Genomic DNA, 11,036 nt, shown 5'->3' on the forward strand with positions numbered 1-11,036 from the left:
GCAGATGAATCCACTCCTCTTTCCTCCTCTTTAGTCAAAATGTATTAAATATCAAACAAACTGAACGGTTCTGCCTCCATATTATTGTGAGACTTGCGTTAGGGTCGGCACCGACCCCGTTTTAGGTTTTAAATGCATAAAAGAACCACATACATTTGTTTATTGCATCAAGGCTTTTTGACTTGGTCAGGAACCGTTATTTCAAATTATGACCTTTGTGTTGTTAGGGTCGGTTTCGTATTTTTATTTTTTTTTACCTTGCAAATCTATATTTTGTGTAATGACTTGTTCTGCTTTTCATTTTGTGTTTGTATTCAAGTTCTTTTTTCTTGAAGTAAATATATGTGGCTCGAAATTGACCCGTAGCACCATATATGTTATAGTTAATAATATTAAAATGAAAAAATAAATAAAACACATTTATTTAAGAGATACCCCTCAGTAATAGTCAGGTAACACAACAGCCTTTTATTTATTTATATGATTCTCTTGAGCTTAATTTGACCATTTTTTTAATTGAAATTGAGGGGTATACTGACAAAGAAAAGGCCCACACCAAAAATATTAAAACATACAACAATACTTTCATGGATAAGGAAGCCGAACAAGGTAACTAAGAGATGAGAAACAAATTGGATGATAGATAATTGTTTTTAGTGTATTTTACAGCTGATTTAAGACATGGGTCAAAACCGACCCGTTAACACAAGAGATGGTAACAGAAAGCTAACACAAGAGGAAGGCCAATAGAGTGTAAAAAGATACAATAATTTAAAGATTGACACATGATCCAGGTGTTTGGTTATAGGTGCTACTGCTTCTCTTCTGGTATTCAACTCTCAAAATGAAGAAACAGTTTTTATCTTAAAGGAAATCCTGAACTGGAGCGGTCGACGTGGTTGGATAAAGGAACATTTCTGAAACAAGCTCTCAAGCTAGATTTGTTGGTGCACATTTTGTTCCAAGTCTGCTTTGATGTAATTGTAAACCACATGTTCTTGAAACTTTAACCGGATCTAGTGTACAAGAGTGTTACTGGAGCAAAACGTTCCAGAGACAGGTGTGGCCCAAGGACTATGTTGAAAGACAGTTTTTTGATGGAAACTTATGGAGTGGTGAACGTTTGGCATGTTGATGCAAAGTCAAAAAGAGATGGGATGTGGAGCCGTACAGTATCATATTGTCATATTGTCAATCAAACCAACTCATCTCAATCACTTTGAAAGCAGTGTGCTCCAGCGAGCTTTCAGCAGAGAAGGTCCATAGTTAATGACTTACTAATATTAAAAAAGCAAACTTGATGGCTGATAAAAGAGCGAATAACTGTAGGCACCTGGTGCCCTATTATTTTTTTATTTTTTTCTCTTTGACGGCCTGAGACGACGTTGGAGGGAAAGACCACATAAAAAAACAACAAAGACCCAGTGTGACTCAACAGAACCATTCAAATAAACATTAAGAAATGTATCGTAAATTGCTTTTGTGGCGCAGAAGATAAACATCAACAACCGCCAGGTGTGGTCTGTTATGAAACGAAAGGGAGGCGGCAAACTTTCTACAACTTTGCACATCAGTTACGGTCAGGGATTGCACAAATATTTCACAGTTTATCGGATAATTGTTATCTCTGCATTTCTGCATCTCATCAGACTTTCAAAGTACTCCAGCTAATATCTTCTACTTTGTCACATGTGAGCTGCTCAAACCACAAGTGGAGGAATGTGCAGAATGCATAAAAACACCCAACGTGTAAACACACTGAGCGGCCCTGTGTGAGTCATTTATGTATGAGTTGAAATAAATGTTGTGAAAGCCTTTAACATTTCCAGCTAATAGAACCGATGACTGTAACAGCAGCAGAAAGTACTGGGAGGTCAAGGTCACGGTGGGCTTGATAATCACATGACTTTGTTCGGTATTCAGGTTCAAAGGTGACACATACCATGTGCAGAAGTCACTGCTGTTAAGCTCCAATAACCCAACCACACATGCAGATTGTACATACAGCCATAAATAACCGTACAAACTACAATAAAAGTTTGTAGATTGATTAAAGAGCAGTGAAGTACTGCAAAGTGAAACGCAGTTTTCCAGAACATTGCTGTTTATTTTAATACTACAACATTTGATTATGCAGTCAGCTGAGATTTACTGTTGGGAGATCCCCTCCTTAAAAGGAAAATACAAGTTACTTAATGCAAGATGACACCAGTTAATTTATAATTCCTATCTGCATCACACACATACCAATATCCTTGCACTGAAATAAAAGCAGAAAGGAAGAAAAAAAACATATAAAATATATAAACTGAAAGCAGGATATGATGGACGACTTGTAGTTTGAGAAATGCTATTCCAAGTATTAGATCAGCTTCAAGACACTTTTCATGGTCGTAATTGTCAGGCCTCAATAAATAACACAAGTAATTTAGTAAAGGCTTGACAGGATGGCTTAGACAGCTCGGTTTGGCTCACTTTATCACTTTCAGACGTCAGTCTCCCCTTCCTGCCTCACGGTTTCTGCCAAAGCATGACAAAGTGGTACAATGAGCAATTCTTAGCAAATCACAGAGACTGCTGGTAGAGCAAGTATGAGTCAATGCGCTGCTGAAAATAAAGACGCCTGGCCCAAATTATCCTAATATCCTCTCATTATTGTTTGAACAGAAAAAAAAATACATAAACATACATTTCTGCAGATTCTCAGGCATGTCGCATTTGCGAGCTATTTTTAAGATCTTAAGTTTGTTTTCCCTTCTGACTGATCCGTTTCGCTCAGCAATACCAATGCGGCGTAATAACCCCTTCGTCCAGATATTGTTCAAAAGTGAATTATGACACCCCAGAAATTTCCTGCTGCCTCTGCGTCACGTATTTATTTGTTTATGAAATATCCGAGCATGCAATGTTTGCTGTGGTTGCTCAGGATAGGAATCATCAGCAGGTCAAATGACGCCGTAATGGTTTTTTGGCTTATCTGACTTCCACAGTGGGAGTGTAATTAGCGAGTTAGAAGGTGAAATTGTTTATTTTTCCAACAACCATCATAGGATATCCTCTTATTCTGCACGTGTCTGTGACAGAAGAACAGCAGTACATTTGCATGCCCTTCCCCACCACTGATCATCGATTTTTGGCAGGATGTCAGCGTGGGAATTCCTTTGGGCAAACTGTGCGGATCTGCTGTTTGTTCCTGAAATTGACTTTGGTGTAATAGCTGTGTGTTACTACAATACAATGATTATGTATCTCATTCTAACACCCCGTTGCAGTATTCAGGTCCTTTATCTCTGCAAAGAAAAGGTGTGTAAACCTATTCCCTGCAACAAATGATTAATAGTTGCAACAGCATCAAAATGTCTTATCTGTGGTGAGTTCATATATATTTAAACACTAACCGATTAGTCTTTAAAGGGGTTATATACTCACTAGATCAAATCCAGCTTCCTCAGGTCTTTGAATGAGGCACTTGTGTGGAATTTTTAAGATTTATTTCAGTTGTAACTACCAGCCTGTGCAATTTGGTGCTGGGCTGATGCTTACATGCGTCTGTCTCCGAAGAGATTTATATTTCCACTTTTTCTTGAGACCGGCAGACTCACGAACGCAAAGGGGGCCTTTTATTAGGGGATCAGTTCAGCTCAATTGTTGCGTGTCTCTCCTGGCGCTTTGCCTATTTATTGCCATTGTAAAGGCCCTTGCCTGTGTCCCCCACCTCAACACAACCTATACAAAAACATTTTTGAAAGGCTTAGTCAGGGGTCTGCGATGCCATGACAACAGCTCCAACATTATAGACTTCTTCTCGCTTCGGAGACCATATCATGTTTTACGCATCTCTATGGCGAGGTCCCCAAGGAGACCTTCACGACTAACCACATTAGGATTTTGGCACAGCTGAACATTGATCAATGTGAACGTGAAAACTGTGATGCGAGAGTGATCCCTGGATCTTTTTGATGGCTTCACACATTGTAGAATAAAAATGTCCTGCGAGGTGTCGTTGTCTCCCAATAAAACCTTTTATTTTCTCCCAGAGAATAGGCTTTATTAGGCTTTCATGGCAAGCGGACATCCTGGATGCACCGAGGCAACATTAACTTCCCCGGCATGAAAGCAAGTTCATAAAATAATAAAATGTAGGTGTGCCTACTGAAAACAATGGACTTTGAAGCGTCATCTCTGGTTTCAATTCAATAGGAGTCACGGCATAGACACTAAACTCCCTCATTAAGCCAATTTGATTTTATGTATTATTTATTTTCCTTGTTCGGGTAAGAGCTGGAGCAGGGCCCAGGTTAGCGTGAATACTTCTTTTAGCTTTGCTTTGGTCTCTCCACCAACTCCGTGTTAGCATGAGGTCTATCCCAGTGGCCCACCCTAAAGCATACGCTGCTCTATAATCTATTTTACTCTAAATGGGACCATAATTTAATAAATAAACATCCCACTGTATTGAAGAAGACTTGAAACTTGCAATTGAGAGATACACGTTTACGATGTTCATTGAGTTTATGAGTCGCCCCCTGATGGTCATTAGTTTATGTTTAAGGCACTTCAAAATGACTGGGTTGGCTAATTACCAGAGGTGTCAAAAGTATTCACATTCATTACTCAAGTAGAAGTATAGATACTAGGGTTTAAAAATAGTTATGTAAAAGTTGAAGTATCAACTCAAGCTTTTTACTTAAGTAAAAGTGTAAAAGTACTGGTTTAAAAACTACTTAAAAGTACAAAAGTAATGTAAGGGGATTTTTTTTTCCATTAAGGACAAACTCTTAAGCCACGTCTCAGGGGCCTATAGTGCACTACCCCACCGCCCCCCAAAACAATAATTTTTATAAAGGCCATAATGACTATAATGTTTTAAAATGTTATGTTGAAAAATGTGGGATGCACTAGGCTACCCGTTTCAGCTGCATATATGCCCATTTAAAATGATCACATTTTATTAAAATGTAAATACATTAAAGTACCATATGTGTACTACTGAGCATTAACATGCGTTTCATGGAGCGGAAGACATGATAACTAGTTGCCTATAAGTATTGTAAATGTGCAAAATAGGCGGCGACTCCGACACAAACACTTAAAGCTGTGGTTCTCAAACTTTTTCTGTAAATAACATAATTGTGTGACTCATCTGTGCTTTTTTTTTTAACAGAATAAAGACAATTGCAATCACTTTCAAGTAAATCAGATTGCCCCATCAGACAATGTTTTGTGTAAGTTCTATCTGTGCAAAAGATTAAATAGCTCATTGTGGAAAACAATAAGCTTTTAATTTTTGTTGCCAAACAAAACAGAATGCAGATATGTGAGCCATCACCTTGTATCAGTATGAGTGGCTGCAGTGAGCTGCTTTCCTCGACACATATGTTATAAACGGGGTTGTAGATTTGATACGGCCTCTCTCAATTCATGCTCAATATTGAGCTTAAATCTGTTTTTTTATTTTGAGAAACGCAACAGCAGGAAAAGACGAGCTCACGGAGCTCACGGCGTCGCGTCAAATCGCACATGCGCAAGCGTAACCATTTACCCGAAAGTACAGGCATTTGTCCATGTATGTATTAATGACTTAGTCTTATATCCGTGTACTTTGTACTTTTGTAATATGTGAAGCCAGCAGCTCATTGTCGTTTCACCTGGAGCAGGAGAGCTGCTCCGGGTTCAGAGGGCTGCTCCGGTGCGAGGAGAACTCCGCTGCTCCTCACAGGAGAGCTGCTGTTGCATCTTCACCCTGGGAGCGTTTAAAACGCAGATATAGCGGTCTACTTTTCACGCGACATATTTTTCGACGGTCTCTGTCTGCTGCTGTGTGCTCAGCGCTCACCTCTGTGCGCGCGCACGTATCTGTGGGCAACGGGGCGGAGAGGTTTTTTGTGTGTGTTTGTTTTTGAACGAAAATAAACCACAATGAAATAGTAACGAGGCTATTTTTAAAATGTAGGGAGTAGAAAGTACAGATATTTGCGTGAAAATGTAAGGAGTAGAAGTAAAAAGTCATCTGAAAAATAAATACTCCAGTAAAGTATAGATACCCAACATTTCTACTTAAGTAAGGTAACGAAGTATTTGTACTTCGTTACTTGACACCTCTGCTAATTACACACTATCATTTGATCCATCGTGTATATGAAAAATACCGACTTGTGCAACTTTAAAGGAATATTTCTGGGAAATAGTAAAAAGGAAAGAAAAAAAGGGTGGTGTGCATTCATTGGACACAAGTATGTATCCCTTCTAAAATAAACAATATTTTATTAGATGATGAGCTGCTTTTAATGCTTTTATGCCAGATGAACTCTGTATTCTGATTAAGTTCTATCAGAGTGATCTTTCAAACAGAGCAGCTGTTCCAGTTATTTATGATATATTCATGTTGATACAAATCGTGGGAAGACCTTCTTCTTATACTGTGAAGAACATTTTAGTAGTGATATATATTACAACATTAATTTATTCAAGCCATCTCTGTAACTCTCAAGTGCTTGAGATAAAAACAGGAGGAACCAGTGGTACCAATGTCTCGGCTGAGTTATTTCAGAACGAATCACATAATCATCTTTTACACATCAGCCTTGATTTTACAGGCACACCCGTAACAATTTACTATCCAGGCTGGGAGCGTCCTAATAAAAAACATAATGCAAAAAGCAATAATAATAAATACGTATAAGTAAAATAAGTATAAATACACAACAAAAGGTCTTAACGCATCTCAAAGGTCGTTATGAGAATTTCAACAAAAAACGATGGAAAAGTAAATTAACACTGTTTTTTCTAAACAAACCAGTGATGTTGTTACAGAGGCACATCCGACTTCAAGAACGTTATCTGAAATATCAACCTAATCTCTTTTAGCAAGGTCGTGAGAGTGAAAAAGTTGATTTATACATCAATCCACACTATAAAGAATAACACTGATGGCGTAAACTGTGTTTTTTGTTCAACCCCCTACCAGCATCGTCCCTTGGAAGTGTAAAGCACTCGACATGAGCATTGCTGTCATGGGAGGTTGACCCTCTGGGCTTTGTGGCTTTGTGACTGCTCAAAGAGGCAGTCAGTAATCTGTGTTTCAAACACACATTTCACATTTCAAACATTATGTATTTTGGGTTCATATTTGATTCCAATTTCCAGACTTTGTGTTGGAGCCATTTCAAGGGCGGCCAACGAATTACGGAAAAGAACAAAGAGCCATGCATTGGAAGCCCACTGTCTACTGACCAAAACCAAATATCCAAAAACATGCAGGTTTTAAAAAAATGGAGACGCAACATATCTGTGTGATAACAACTGATAAACTCCAGGGAAAATTTAACTCCTTGTCTGAATAGCGAGAGGTCATTAAGTCCAACATTACTGTACGCGTGTTAATGCACAATGCAGAAGGTGTGGGTGTGTAAGGCCATCTGTTTTCATTCTGAGAAGGGAAACAATAAAAACCAAATTAGACCATACCCAAAGAGACAATCAATTGGAGGCCAGAAATGATGACAACAAAACAGACTTCCTTATCAAACAGTAAGCTTCATTACGCCACACATGAGCATGACATTGTGCGGGTTGTGCCTCTGCTTACATGATCACAAAGGAACACAAGTGACGCTGCATATGGTCCCACTGTACATGCGAGTCGTTGGAAGACAATAGTTGCAATCATTTAGGATGTGTCCTCAAATATTTCTTATTTCCCAAAGAGTGTCTGAAGCCCAATCTGGAATCCCACTCAACGCAAAGCACCCATTAATAGTCTTACTGCTTATGGTTCACAAGTGTAAAACAAACTGTTGTCATGTCGCAGTTACTGTCTGACAAAACTGACATTGAGCAAAGAGTCCCATTGCTCAAGGGTTGACTCATTGAAAAAATAAAAAAATGTACAGAGCCGTAACAACCTGGAATAATTTACCCTTCAATAGCTGCCAAAGTGAGAAAATAAAGCATAATTTGAAGAGAATATGCAGATGCATTAATTGGTATGCAGATAACAAACTGAATTCCTGTAGGTTTATTAGTTAATTGATTAGGATTTGATCGGGATTTTTTAAATGTCAATGTTAATTTTTGCTTGTGTGGCTTTCGGGTGAAAAGCATAACAAAATAAAATAAAGAATAGTTTTCCCTAATCTATCATTGTGAGTGTTTAAAATCTGTCTCATGATACTAAGATCACAATTAGACATTTATGTAGTGATACCTTTGATACGTTATTCTCATATTCTATTGTGTACCTCTTTATTTAGTAAATACAGAAATATTAGTATTGGTGAAATGTGCACCCTATCACAGACTGCTGTGAACTACTATCTATGACTGGTGTTCATCTTTGTTCAATAATGATACTCGGAAAACATCCCTGCACACTGGTGCAGGTTTTGACCAAAAATGACCTTTACTGCCATGTTTCTCCAGTGCCATTACATCTGATGTGTTCAATGACTACACAGTGTTCCTGTCGCAGCAGAACTGTTTTGGAAGGCACGAACAAATTATGTTGTCCCGCTAATACAGTGTGTCGTTCAAGAAGCCACGGACAAGGAACATATTTTGTCATTGTGATGATGGACAAAAAAATATATAATCCCCAATCATGCCAGTGACCATTCAAGGTTACCGACAACTCCTCTTCAACATCTCTTTTTCCTCTGAGCTCTACATTAAGGTCTCTCTGGGTGTATTGGTGGCTGGTATTCCTTAGTATGTGCCCTTTCTTTGTTCCTTCCCTTTCTAAACTCCTTCTCTGATCATGCTATATTCTCTGGTATGGTCTGGAATGTTTGTATTTTCTTTTTTATTCACCAAGTCGCAGCATTGTATGTTACCACTGTTTATGCAGCTTTCGTTTGATTTGAACTTTGAGTGTGAACCAGTTTGCCTCTTGTTGATTTTGCTGGTTCAAACCCTTCAGTTTAAGAAGGGTGAGGTGGCGATCCTTTACTATATTGGGACTGCCTTGATGTTTGCAGGTATATCTTTGTTTGTGGCCTGATCTCATTGGATTTTCTTCAACAAACGTTTGCCCTCAGTGTCTTGATTTGTTATCACAAATTCTACTCTGGTAAATATACATCTCCAACATCATTGGCTCCATGCTGGTGGTGTGAAAGTGCAGCCAAATCATCATCTAAGCCTCAGGTCATTGGCCTTCACCCACAAGGTTCAAGATTTCTCTTGGATACTGTCTTCATGACCCCATCAGTGGTGGCTTTTTTTTCATCTGGCCAAACATCTGGCCAGATGGCTGCACACCATGAATTCCCAAAAGATTGGTCTTTTCGGTATTGCTTAGTTATATTACACAATGTGAGAATATACAGAAGAATGTGCACTGGAAGGATCTTATTTATGCCGGACTATCCTCACAAAAGCCTGCATGTAGATTTCTATCATCTTTTGGTTCTATACCAATGTCTTTCATCCTTCCAACAAAATCCTGTGGATGATCTTTCTTCAAACTGACAGTGTGGGGATACCTTTATACATATCATAAAGGTTAAAGTCACCTTTCATTGATCTAGCTCGATAAGATATCTTGTTTGCCAGTTCTCTGGTGTCTAGTTTTTCCTCCCATATATTTATACACACACATATAGAGGTAAGGGACAAGTGCATATTTGTGGTGAAAAGTAAATTGTTTACCATCAATAAGGCAGCTGTAGCTACACCAGCAAGGTCCCATGGTCTTCTGAAGACCCTGAACCCCCACTTGCTCTCTGCTACAGCAGCCGACTCCTAATTGCCAAGGATGGGTTAAATGCAAAGACCACATTTCATGTATGTATAAAATATGTAATACAACAAATATAATGAGGCTGAAGTTTTTTCAAGTTAAAGGGCAGTTTTTGATTTTAAGTTACAAATGTGCACCCGTATATTAAGTGGAGTTTCCAATCCTTTCTCATCCTAACTCGTTGCAAAATGACACTTTCGAAATTTTTGGAATAACGTGTTTGGCTGCTAGTTAAAAAACTATGACGGTCCGCTATGGTTGCGTAATTGTGCTTAACGTCATTAATGGCTTGGGCTTAGGCAACACATCCCCTGAGTAAGGTTAAGGAAAAATGATTGTGGTTTGAATTCCAAAGTATGTCATTATGAAGAGGAAGTGAAACTTATCACTGTGAACACAAAGATCAACAACATAGATGGCTTCACACTGGACACAAACAGCTGACTCCTATACTTCCCACCCGATGTGTTTTTTTCCCCGCTTTTTATACTATGTCATCATACTTTTGGAGATTTTTTTTTTATTACATCTGATAATGATTGCCGCCCTGGGAGTGAAGACGGGCCTCTGGGCCAGACCAGATGACCACAGTCAGACCAACGCAGAATGATCACTGTACAGTTGTTGTTATTTTCTGTGGAAGCAAAATGTATCTTCTCCAGTACCGTAAAGCATCCTTGAACAAGCCTATAGAGACATGATGGGGAATCAGAATTCAGTAATGATTCAAAGAGATTGGATAGCATGGGTTTGTTGAAAGAAAGAACGAGAGCAAGGACTGAACTTGATCTCTGCATTTTAGCCTCGAGCCAGTCAGGTTCCCTGGATCAGTCCGACCTGATTGAGTGCTTCTGATTGTCCAATGTCACTATAGAAAGTGCTGGTAAAGACCGGGGTGGAGGCTGAAAGAGACCACCACTGAACGACTGAGCAGGAAACTGTGAGTGAACTTTACAACGAGGTAATACAAAAGGCAGAAGTATAATGTATAGCTCCTGAAACACTCACAGATCCAGACAGATTACAGGTTGGCACTCAGCCTCATGTTCCAACTACGTCAGGAGCTATAGTATATCAAGGAGAGCCACCTTGGTACCCTCTGGCAGGATGTACAGCGGGTTTGACCTATCAACAAATGCTGGGCACAAGGAAACATCAACATAAGGAATGGCTATCAGCAGTGACCACACAGTAGGTTGAGATACTTTGAAAGAAAACGAAAGTGTGAACAAACGGCCACACAAGACTAGTGACAGAGTCAGCACAAGTACTAGATGCATGCCCACGGGGAGGCAAA

Source organism: Taurulus bubalis, assembly GCF_910589615.1.
Source record: "Taurulus bubalis genome assembly, chromosome: 1".
Classification (NCBI taxonomy): domain Eukaryota; kingdom Metazoa; phylum Chordata; class Actinopteri; order Perciformes; family Cottidae; genus Taurulus; species Taurulus bubalis.